We start from the raw sequence: 12,849 nt of genomic DNA on the forward strand, positions 1-12,849 counted from the left end.
GGATCCAATATGGGCATCCAGGTCCCGCTGTTGGATATTGACCGAGGAGTCTCTCGGGTCATGTCTACATAGTTCTCGAACCCGCAGGGTCTGCACACTTAAGGTTCGACGTTGTTTTATGCGTATTTGAGTTATATGGTTGGTTACCGAATGTTGTTCGGAGTCCCGGATGAGATCACGGACGTCACGAGGGTTTCCGAAATGGTCCGGAAACGAAGATTGATATATAGGATGACCTCATTTGATTACCGGAAGGTTTTCGGAGTTACCGGGAATGTACCGGGAATGACGAATGGGTTCCGGGGGTTCACCGGAGGGGGGCAACCCACTCCGGGGAAGCCCATAGGCATTTGGGGGGGTCACACCAGCCCTTAGTGGGCTGGTGGGACAGCCCACCAATCCCCTATGCGCCAAGAGAGAAAAATCAAAGGAAAGAAAAAAAAAGAGGAAGAAGTGGGAAGGGGGAAGGACTCCCTCCCACCAAACCAAGTAGGACTCGGTTTGGGGGGGGAGAGTCCTCCCCCCTGGCTCGGCCGACCCCTTGGGGATCCCTTGGACCCCAAGGCAAGGTCCCCCTCCCTCCTCCTATATATATGGGGCTTTTAGGGCAGATTTGAGACGACTTTCTCACGGCTGCCCGACCACATACCTCCATAGTTTTTCCTCTAGATCGTGTTTCTGCGGAGCTCGGGCGGAGCCCTGCTAAGACAAGATCATCACCAACCTCCGGAGCGCCGTCACGCTGCTGGAGAACTCTTCTACATCTCCGTCTCTCTTGCTGGATCAAGAAGGCCGAGATCATCGTCGAGCTGTACGTGTGCTGAACGCGGAGGTGCCGTCCGTTCGGTACTAGATCGTGGGACTGATCGCGGGATTGTTCGCGGGGCGGATCGAGGGACGTGAGGACGTTCCACTACATCAACCGCGTTCTCTAACGCTTCTGCTGTGCGATCTACAAGGGTACGTAGATCACTCATCCCCTCTCGTAGATGGACATCACCATGATAGGTCTTCGTGCGCGTAGGAAAATTTTTGTTTCCCATGCGACGTTCCCCAACACTTGGAGGTGATGGATGTGTAGGTGACCTGCGACGACTCGGAGGCGGTGTTGTCCTTGGGGCCGAGCCTGGAAGCTTGATGTAGTTCTTGTCCCATAGGATGACTCCACCCAGTACTTCTCCGAGTGTCCTCTCATCTTCGGTCCAGCTATGTCGAGCTCCATATCATGAAACCCCGCCATGATTTCATCCACCCCGACTTTAGCAAAGCCAGCTGGAATCTCACGGCCATGCCAGCGTGCATCAAGGCCAGAAGGTAAAGCTTGTCCGACGACCACCTTCATGGATATGTTCTTGAATTTCTGATGGAGTTCACATGATGTTGACTCCTTGATTCCATCCACGGGGTAGCCGGGACCGCCCTCTATCATTCTTCGTGCATCGTCGGGCGGGGCCTCAGATTCAGCCACGCTGCTTTTCCACTTAGATGGGGCGCCGGTAATATCGAAAGCAGGATCTTCCTGGTGCGCTACTCCTCTAAGCTCATCAATCTGCTTCTGTTGCTCGTTAATCATGGCAAGCAACTGGTTGAACTTGTCATTCTCCTCATCTTGCTGCCGCTTCTTTGCTCTCGCTCGGCTTCTGTAAGTGTCTTGGTCTCTGGCAAACCCAAGCCACCACGGGTAAGAAGGACCGAAGCCTCGCGTTCGTCCTCCATGTTCGTCATTGCCGAGGACCAGTGTGAGCAAATCTTTCTCTCTATCTGCAGTGAACTGTCTTTTTCCCTCCTTAATTTCTTTCACTATCTTTTTCCAATTCTCCGTGGGTATCCTAAGACCGTCACTGCAGATGAGGTCCCCCTGTTTCTTCGTCGTACGAACCACCATGCGCAAGGAACCAATTTCTTTCTCTCAATTCCCACTCATCACGGAGTGGTTCAGGTATGATGCCTTTAGCTAGCAGATCTTGCTCTTTCTTATCCCACTTTGGGATGGCAGTCTCATAGCCCCCTGGCCCCAGCTTGTGGTGATATTTCTTCTTGTCGGCATTTTTCTTGTTGTTTTCTGATAATGCCTGGGCATCTTCTGACTCCTTGTACTCTTGAAATGCCATCCAGTGATTCGCCTGCTTGGCTAGATACCCCTCGAATACTGGCACTTTCTTTGTCTTCAGATAGTTTTTCCATAGCTTCTTCTTCCAGCTACGGAACAGTTCGGCCATCTTCTTTAGAGTCCACTGCTTGACTTTGGCCCTCAGTTTTTTTGCGGCGTCTTCATTCTCACATTCTGGCAGGTTGAAATGTGACATGAGATCATTCCAAAGATTATCTTTGTACCTTTTGGCGACATAGTCACTATCGGCTGCCCCTTTACGCTTGTTCCACTCCCGAACGCTGATCGGGACATGATCCCTAACGAGAACTCCGCATTTCTTCTTGAATGTGTCAGCAGCATTCTTAGGAAGCTTGGGTTCGCCCGTAGGCAATATCATCTCAAAGGTGTAATGCATCCGTGCATCCAACTTTCTAGTCGGGCCTCGTTTCGTAGATTTGCTCGATGTGGAGGCCTAAGAGGGAGAAACATTCGTCAAATGAATGTATATGTATACAATATAGAGCTATCTCCAATATTTTTCACATATTACAAGTGATTGTCGAACTTCATATGTATACCTCGCCGGACTTTATTATTTCTCCATCGGCTTCTCCACCGGCTTCTCCATCAGTGGAGCTATCACCTTCTCCGTCATTGGACCTATCTCCCGCCCCATCGGCTCCATCTTCGTGTCGGTCGACCTCCATTCCATATCCGGAGGGGTTTAGATATGACGACGGAGATTCAGCTGATTCAACGTCGGGGCCGTCTTTGATTATATCTTCGAGAAGTTCTTCCTCTTCGAGGTTCCTGATATGTGGATCCATAGTTCTGCAAAAATCGTACATTTGATTAACTAATAAACTAACAAACTATATAAGAGGGGTTGGAAACTTCTGAGTGTCGTTTTATATAGGAGGACCTTTAATCCCGGGTCTTGGCTAGAACCTAAACTCTAAAATATGTCTAACGGATTCTCTTAACCTTTAAGGATTTAACAAAATGGCGACATTCTAGATGTGTAGAAAATGATCCTATTTTTCCTGATCTCATCTACCCTTCTATATGTCACATTGTCTAGTGTCAAAGGACTTTGTTTAACTTTATACCAAAAAAGAATTATTCTATGAGGAACTCCGTTCCAAAACAACTTTAGTCCCGGGTCGTGACTCCATCCGGGATTCCTAGATTTCTGCATAGTATTCAAAGTAGGAGTACATTTCCAATTTGAGGATTCAATAAGCAAAACCAAATCGTAAAATAAAGTAGTATTCAAATTAGTATGCATTCAATTATAAGCAAAACTACATCATCTCTTTTGTCCATACATCGTCGAATATTATCACTAATACTCCTCGAATACTATCATACATATAGCATCACTGATACAGCTAGAACCATAGCGCCCGACGGGTATCGTCGCGGGCGGTGGACACCCAAAGAGAAGGAACCATCACAGGATCATAGCTCCAGTGAGATCCCTGAAGAACCTGCCAGGTATGCTCGAACCTGCCCTCCAACGCAACCATGTAGCGACGGACGTGCTCATCCTCCTTGCTGACACGGTGACGTACCACCTCCGGGGTGTCCGGAAGCCTCGGCACCGTCACTGGCCCACGCAACCGCCACCAAACAAGGATCGGGTCAACAACGGGCTGGCTCCTCACCAACCTACGCCCCCCGGAAGGTAGCACCTCCCAATACCAGCCGGACGGAGCCAAGTCCCGGACATGGCCCCTCTGATCAAGCAGGTGTCCTCCGCCGAGTCGACGACGAGGATGCAGGATAGGCATCATAAAATGAACTAAAAGAATAAACTAGTTCTATTAATTTTCTTGCTAAAAATAAACTAATTGTATATATAGTAAAATAAACTATTAACACTTAAGCATATACAATAGCAAAATTAAGCAATAATCTAAGATACACTAATTAAAAATCTATATACCTAGAAATGTCTTCTTCTTCTTCTTCTTCTTCTTCTTCTTCTTCTTTCTTATTTTCTTCTCCGCTTCTTCTTCAACTTCTCTTCTTCTACTTCTCTTCTTCTACTTCTCCTCTTCTTCTATTTTTCCTCTTCTTCTCCTCTCCTCCTCTTCTTATTCTCCTTTTTCTTCTTTTCTTCTCCTCCTCTTCTTATTTTCCTTTTTCCTAATCTTATGTTCTTATTTTTATTCATCTTTCTTCTTCTTGTAACCCTAACCTAATTCTAAATATTACTAACCCTAATAATCTAGCACAAACCTAATAACAATAGGAATTAAATGACAAAAAAAATCATTTCTTCTCCTTTTTCTTCTTTTCTTCTCCTTTTTCTTCTTTTCTTTTCCTTTTTCTTCTTTTCTTCTCCTTTTTCTACTTTTCTTCCCTTTTTCTTCTTTTCTTCTCCTTTTTCTTCTTTTCTTCTACCGGACGGAGTGTTGGGGAAGAGGGGGCGGGGGGCTTACCGGCCGGAGGCGTCGACGACGGCGAGGAGGACGGCGGCGGCGAGGAGGACGACGGTGATGGCGAGGAGGACGGCAGGCGGCGGCGAGGAGGACGACGACGATGGCGAGGAGGACGGCAGGCGGCGGCGAGGAGGACGGCGGGTAGCCTCGCGGCGTCGTCGAGTTCGTCGGTGTCGCGCCGGGCAGGAGAACGAGGAAGAAGAACGAAATGGCGATTTGGGTTGGAAATTTCTAACTCCCGCTTATATAGTTGGATCTTGAGTCCCGGTTTGGGGCTCGAACCGGGACTAAAGACACCCTTTAGTCCCGGGTGGAGCCACGACCCGGGACTAAAGACCCTTTTTCGGCAGACGAAAAGGCGAGAAGCAGGGGCCTTTAGTCCCGGGTCGGGGCTCGAGCCGGGACTAAAGGCACCCTTTAGTCCCGGGTGGAGCCACGACCCGGAACTAAAGGCCCGTGCTCGGCAGGCGGCAGGCGAGGGGCTTTAGTCCCGGGACGTGGCTCCACCCGGGACTAAAGCCCCTCCGCTAGCTGCACGATAAGTTTAGTCCCACCTCGCCCAGCGAGGGGGACTAACACTTATTTATAAGCCCCGTCGCATCATCTCCATCGAGCTCCTCTCTAAAGCAGGCTCACGGGCCTAAACTCACTGTAATTTAAAAATTGAAACTATATTTGAAATTATGGAGAAAATTAAACCTGAATTCAAAGTGAGGTCACTTTGAATTTAGGTTTAAGTTTCTCTATAAATTCTCATATAGTTTCAATTTTTTTCTATTTTCAAAATTAACTATTTTGTTATTTTCAATTAAAAACTATGTTTATTAAAATTCTTTTTGCATATTTGAGAATTTGACAAAACTATGATAATGAAAAGTGTTTGAAATTGAATAAATAATTCAAAACTATTTTCTATTTTCAAAATTAATTATTTTGACAATCCAAACTATTAACTATTTAGTTATTTTCAATTAAAAACTATGTTTATTAAAATTCTTTTTGCATATTTGAGAATTTCACAAAACTATGATAATGAAAAGTGTTTGAAATTGAATAAATAATTCAAAACTATTTTCTATTTTCAAAAGTAATTATTTTGACTATCCAAACTATTAACTATTTTGTTATTTTCAATTAAAAACTATGTTTATTAAAATTCTTTTTACATATTTGAGAATTTGACAAAACTATGATAATGGAAAGTCTTTGAAATTGAATAAATAATTCAAAACTATTTTCTATTTTCAAAAGTAATTATTTTGACTATCCAAACTATTAACTATTTTGTTATTTTCAATTAAAAACTATGTTTATTAAAATTCTTTTTGCATATTTGAGAATTTGACAAAACTATGATAATGAAAAGTGTTTGAAATTGAATAAATAATTCAAAACTATTTTCTATTTTCAAAATTAATTATTTTGACTATCCAAACTATTAACTATTTTGTTATTTTCAATTAAAAACTATGTTTATTAAAATTCTTTTTGCATATTTGAGAATTTGACAAAACTATGATAATGAAAAGTGTTTGAAATTGAATAAATAATTCAAAACTATTTCTATTTTCAAAATTAATTATTTTGACTATCCAAACTATTAACTATTTTGTTATTTTCAATTAAAAACTTTTTTTTGAGCTAGTTGACCCTGAAATTGAAAAGCACTACAAATGAACTCTGAAAATGTTGAAAGTTGGCATGCTATCATCATTTCACCCACATAGCATGTGTTAAAAAGTTGAGAGGGCTATCATCAGCGTTTCGAACGAGAACTCATCTCTTACAAAGGTTTATTAAAATTCTTTTTGCATATTTGAGAATTTGACAAAACTATGAAAATGAAAAGTGTTTGAAATTGAATAAATAATTCAAAACTAAAAGGTTTAGTACATTCCATACATGCATTACATAAAAGGTTTAATACATTATTATATTATTGCACCAATATTCCTATCTATTATTTTTGTTTTCTTCTGGGTCGTAGCCATGGAGAATCTTCATCATTCATTAGGATGCTTGGGTCAGTTTTCACTTTGAAGGGCGGAATTTCATGAAACTTACTTATTATAATCTACTCACATGTCTGTCTTGTCATCTACTCCCACGATGTTTCTTTTCCCTGAAAGAACTATGTGGCGTTTTGGCTCATCGGACGATATCTTTTTTTGCTGATTTCTTTTTCTCGTTTTTGTAGACATGTCCTTCACATAGAAAACCTGAGCGACATCATTGGCTAGGACAAATGGTTCGTCCATGTACGCAAGATTGTTGAGATCCACTATTGTCATGCCGTACTTTTGGTCTACAACTACCCCGCCTCCTGTCAGCTTCACCCATTTGCAACGAAACAAAGGGATCTTAAAAGTAGGTCCATAGTCAAGTTCCCATATCTCCTCTATGTACCCGTAATATGTTTCCAAACAGTGCCCATTCTCGTGTGTTGCATCAAAGCAGACACCACTATTTTGGTTGGTGCTCTTTTTATCTTGGGCAACCGTGTAAAATGTATTCCCATTTATCTCATACCCTTGGAAAGTACATGGTGGCGTGGCCAAACAGTACAGCTCATCTCCAACGGTGTCGTCATTCATGAGATGTGTCTACAACCAACTGCCGAAAGTCTTCTCGTGTTCCCCTTTAATCCAAGAGTCAGCCTTCCCCGGGTTTTCGGAGCGTAGAATATTCTTGTGTCTCACGATATACGGAGCCACCACGGTGGAATTGTGTAGAACTGTGTAGTGTGCTTGAGAGAAAGAATGCCCGTCCATACATACTTTTGCTTTCCTTCCTAGTGTGCCTTTTCCTGTCAGCCTACCCTCATACCGAGATTCAGGAACACCAATCGTCTTAAGGTCAGGAAGAAAGTCCACACAAAACTCAATGACCTCCTCTGTTCCATAGCCCTTGGAGATGCTTCCTTCTGGCCTAGCACGGTTACGAACATATTTCTTTAAGACTCCCATGAAACTCTCGAAGGGGAACATATTGTGTAGAAACACAGGACCGAGAATTCTAATCTCTTCGACTAGGTGAACTAGGAGGTGTGTCATTATGTTGAAGAAGGATGGCGGGAACAACAACTCAAAGCTGACCAGACATTGGACCACATCAATCTGTAACCCTCATAGACTTTCTCGATCGATTACCTTCTGAGAAATTGCATTGAGGAATGCACATACCTTCACAATTGCCAGGCGAACATTTTCCGGTAGAATTCCCATCAATGCAACCGGAAGCAATTGCATCATAAGCACGTGGCAGTCATGAGACTTTAGGTTTTGGAATTTTTTGTCTTTCATATTTAGATTCCCTTTATATTCGACGAGAAGCCAGTCGGGACCTTGATACTGAAAAGGACTTCAAAGAAGATTTCCTTCTCTTCCTTAGTAAGCGCGTAGCTGGCACGCCATTGAAACTGCCCTGGATGCATGCCATCTCTTCCTTTATGACGTTCCTGGTCCTCCCGTGCTTCCAGTGTATCTTTTGACTTCCCATACAAGCCCAGGAAGCCTAGAATATTCACGCAGAGATTCTTCGTCAGGTGCGTCATGTCGATTGTCGAGCGGACCTCATGGACTTCCCAGTAGGGTAGCTCTCAAAATATAGATTTCTTCTTCCACATGGGTACGCGCTTATCAGGGCCGTTAGGAACAGGTTGGCTACCAGGACCCTTTCCAAAGATTACTTTTAAATCTTTGACCATATCAAATACTTCAGCACCAGTACGGATGGCAGGCTTCCCCCGGGGTTCTGCCTTGCCATTGAAATGCTTGCCTTTTTTCTTTAAGGGATGCTTGGTCGGAAGAAAACGACGATTGTACGGGTACACATTCTTCCTACATTTGTCCAGATATATAATTTCTGTCTGATCCAAACAGTGCGTGCATGCATTGTATCCCTTGTTTGACTGTCCTGAAATGTTACTAAGAGCAGGCCAATCATTGATGGTTACGAAAAGCAACGCTCGAAGGTCAAATTCCTCTTGTTTGTGCTCGTCCCACACACGTACACCTGGTTCGGCCCACAGCTGTAAAAGTTCATCAACTAATGGCCTTAGGTACACATCAATATCGTTGCCGGGTTGCTTTGGACCTTGGATAAGAACTGGCATCATAATGAACTTTCGCTTCATGCACAACCAAGGAGGAAGGTTGTAGATACATAGAGTAACGGGCCAGGTGTTGTGACTGCAACTCTACTCCCCAAAAGGATTCATGAAATATGTACTCAGACCTAACCATAAGTTCCTTGCGTCAGCTGCAAATCTCGGGAACTCTCTCTCGATTTTTCTCCACTGCCGACCATCAGCGGTGTGCCTCAACTTATCGTCTTTCATAGGATCTTCCATGTGCCATTGCAACAACTTCGCATGATCTTTATTTCTAAACAGACGTTTCAACCGTGGTATTATAGGAGCATACCACATCGTCTTGGTAGGAACCCTCTTCCTGGGTGGCGCGCCGTCAATATCACCAGGGTCATCTTTTCTGATCTTATACCGCAATGCAGTGCATACCGGGCATTTATCCATATTCTCGTACTTCTCACCGCGGTAGAGGATGCAGTCATTAGGGCATGCATGTATCTTCTGCACGTCTAATCCTAGAGGGCAGACAAGCTTCTTTGCTTCGTACGTGCTGGCGGGCAATTCGTTCTTTCTTGGAAGCATCTTCTTCATCAGTACCAGCAACTTTTCGAATGACGAGTCAGTCACACCGGTCTCTGCCTTCCACTTCAGCAATTCCAGTGTGCTATCCAGCTTCTTCTGGCCATCTTCACAAGTTGGGTACAACAATTTGTTGTGGTCCTGTAACATCTGCTCGAACTGCAACCTCTCCTTTTCTGTGTCGCAACCTCGCAGTGCATCAGAAATGACCCGGCCAAGATCATCAGCGGGCTCATCTGGTTCCCGTTTTTCATCCTGATCTTCTTCTTCATTGTCTTCCATTGCAGTATCAGCATACTCAGGGAACATAGATCGGTAGTTGTCATCATCGTTCTCTTCTTCTTCATCGTCGTCTTCCATCATAACCCATCTTTCTCCGTGCTTGGTCCAAACATTATAGCCCCACATAAAACCGGACCGAAGCAGGTGGCACTGAATGACTCTTGAGGAAGTGTAATCCTTCTCATTCCGACATTCAACACATGGACCAAACATAAAGCCACCACCATGCTTGCTCGCATCGGCTGCATCTCGAAAAGAATGCACGCCTTCTCTGTAAGCGGATGTGCGTCGATCACCGTACATCCATGGATGGCTTATCTGCGTTATACGACAGTATATCAAATACAATCACGATCCTAAAAATTAGTACCGCACGGTCTAAACGAGGAAATATAGTTGCTAACCTTTTAGAATAAGTAGAAATAAAGAGAAAGAGGTTTAAGCGTGGCTCGGGCATCTCATATCGTAGTTGTGTTCGGTGAACTGAAGCGGCATCGCTCTAACACACATTTCAACAAACACCTCTAGTGCATAAAAAAATGGAAAGCTAGCACACACCCACACTCTTCCATCCAAGAAAAATGCAAGGAAGAGGGGAGAGGGGGGCTGTGGCCAATATATATAGGCAGAGGACTTTAGTCCCGGTTTGAGAGACAAACCGGGACTAAAGGTGGCGCACATGCGGGCTGCACACCGCGTAGCCCTTTAGTCCCGGTTTGAGACACAAACCGGGACTAAAGGCTCCTTACGGGCCGGGACCAAAGCCTCGTGGGCGGCATTGCGATTTGGGGCGACGTGGCCGGGCCTTTAGTCCCGGTCTAGAGGGGGGCCGGGTCCCGGTCTAGAGGGAGGCCGGGACTAAAGGATCGAGGTCAAGGCCCATTTTCCACTAGTGGTACCTCTTCTTTTTTAATTTCTTTTCTCAACTCATAGTTAAATCTCATACATAAACGAACAATCAACACAAATTGACTCGGACTCTACCACTACACTGACACGGCCAGACACGGAAATAACACGATATTCTAGCAGGATGGTACGTTGCTCAAACGACACAAACGCCTATTCCAAACTGGACTCATTTTTTTTATTCCAAACCAGACTCACTCGCTAACACTAATCAAACTCAAGATTGCCTTCATATCCAGCAGATAGAAATTAAGTTGATAACGGCCAAGCAACGAGCTACACTTTGGAAACAAGCTTGATAACGAGCTCCTGCATAACACCTGGATTGGTTGCAACAATGCGCTCCCAGTCACTGGTCGCCATAACCTGTCGCAGGTCTTCAGCGGATTGCGCTTTCAGGAACTCCAGGCAGGCCTCCTTGAGTCCGCCCCAATGGTGCTGCAAAGCTAGACCAAGGATGGCCGTCACCGAGCTCACATCTATGTGCTCCGACAACCTATTTTCGCACATCGACCTGAGCCGCTGGAGGTCATACCTGTCTGCAGCGACAAGCAAGTGCCGCAGCCACGCAGCCATAGATCCTGCTTCCGATGCTTCAACCTCCATCTTGGGCATCGAGTCGGTGTAGACGAAACCAAGCAAGGCCTTAAACACACTTGGCTCCATGTCTTGTATCTGTATGGCACCTGCTGCAGCAGTCCCCTCCTTCATGGGGCCAAAGAGCTCCGCCATAAACACGGCGGAACGGGACGCGAGCACGCACCGGTGAGCGGCGAACGTCTCGCTGCCGACCTCGAACGTCACGTCCGCGCCGACCTTTGTCTCAAGGAGATGGTTCAGGTGCTCACATATGTTAGATGGTATCACCTCCACCAAGGTAGCAGCAGCAGCAGCTTCTGGGATGATTAGATCGCATCTGATGGTGAAAGAGTCATCCTTGAAGTGCTTTGAGTGCGCAAGGTCCTCTACTCTTATGAAACGAACGAAACCCCGGCCTTTGGCAGGCCGGGGAATTCAAGTGCTTTCTCTGCACGGATGCCTCCGGGCTCTTGCTGATCAACCTCGTCAAGGAAACTAAACTGCATGTGCGCTTCCACAGGGTGCGCAACATGCTGGCCCTCTTGGAGAAAAAGAAAAGTGGAGATGAAACCTGGAACTTCGAGGCCATTGGGATAGAGTGCTAGATGCCATTGGTAACCTCCAGCCTTGAAGGAACAACCGCTGATGTACTTTCCATGGGGCGTGTCTCTGATGCGGGAGTAACCTTTGACCACAAGCAGGTGATACCAGCTGCCGGTGGAGGAGTAGATCGCGGCGGACGACACGGGTCGTGTCTGCAGCAGCAGCCGACCGTTAACAATGACAGATTCGCCGGCGAACGACATGATTCCCGTGACTATGCGCGATCAGCTTTTCCCAGGGATCTAGCGGGATAGCTCACGTACGTCCAGCGGCAACACACCTTCGATGTTCACAAAACCCGCCGCCACCAAGCACCAGACTATATATATATATAGGCCAGCGCCAACGAGAAAGAAACGCCACGCGCGCTCAGGGGCGGTCGGCTCGTCCGGCGTATATACATAGGACATGTATATACAGGTTACAAGGACTTGCACGGCAAGAAAGCAAACTCAATGACCTGCTGCTAGTTATATATACACGCACGACTTATTATAGCCTAACAAAAAAACTGCTAGTACAACTAAACACACTCCTAAATAGATTATATACAACAGCTAGTTAAAGCAATTCATGCCTACACAAAACTCGATTACAATTCGGACATTGGCGATGACTGGAAGAACTTGCAGTCCGGATGCTAATAGCATCTTTGATAGATGATGGTCCAAAATTTGACGGTCCAAAATCGAAAATGTAAAATTTAAACTGTTAAGAAGTGCGTTTTGGAGCTTCGAAAAAAGGCCAACTCCAACAGATGGTCCAAATTCTCATGGTCCAAAAGATCAACTCCAATAGATGGTCCAAAACCGGTCAGCAGCCGTGCGTCTGCTGTTCAGCCGCTGTCCAGCCCAAAATTCTCGAGTTGGTCATGCACATCGGTGTCTCTAATCCCTCTGTACACCTTCATGAAACATCTGATGCGTTGTTCTTTTCGCATAGGGTTAACAGGAATGCCCATCAAATGATAGAAGTTATAATCTAAATGTTTTCCACGTTCGTTTTCAATGATCATGTTATGCATGATCACGCAAGCAGTCATGATGTACCAAAGGATCTTTTGATCCTAAAATCTAGATGGTCATCGCACAATACCAAATTGAGATTGCAAAATCCCAAATGCCCTCTCAACATCTTTTCTAGCCGCCGCTTGTACATTATGAAAGACAAGTTCTTTTTTACCTTCAGATTTTGCAACCGGCTTGATGAATGTACTCCACCTCTGGTAGATCCCATCTCTTCTTCATGCAAATCAAATTCCTCGTCCG

The 12,849-nt window shown here is 45.1% G+C and overlaps 1 pseudogene; it reads right to left on the reverse strand.

Moving 5' to 3' along the window:
• Nucleotides 1-10,497: 10,497 nt before the first annotated feature.
• Nucleotides 10,498-11,784, reverse strand: LOC123419747 (annotated as a pseudogene).
• Nucleotides 11,785-12,849: the final 1,065 nt, after the last annotated feature.

This window comes from Hordeum vulgare, chromosome 1H, assembly GCF_904849725.1.
Source record: "Hordeum vulgare subsp. vulgare chromosome 1H, MorexV3_pseudomolecules_assembly, whole genome shotgun sequence".
Lineage (NCBI taxonomy): Eukaryota > Viridiplantae > Streptophyta > Magnoliopsida > Poales > Poaceae > Hordeum > Hordeum vulgare.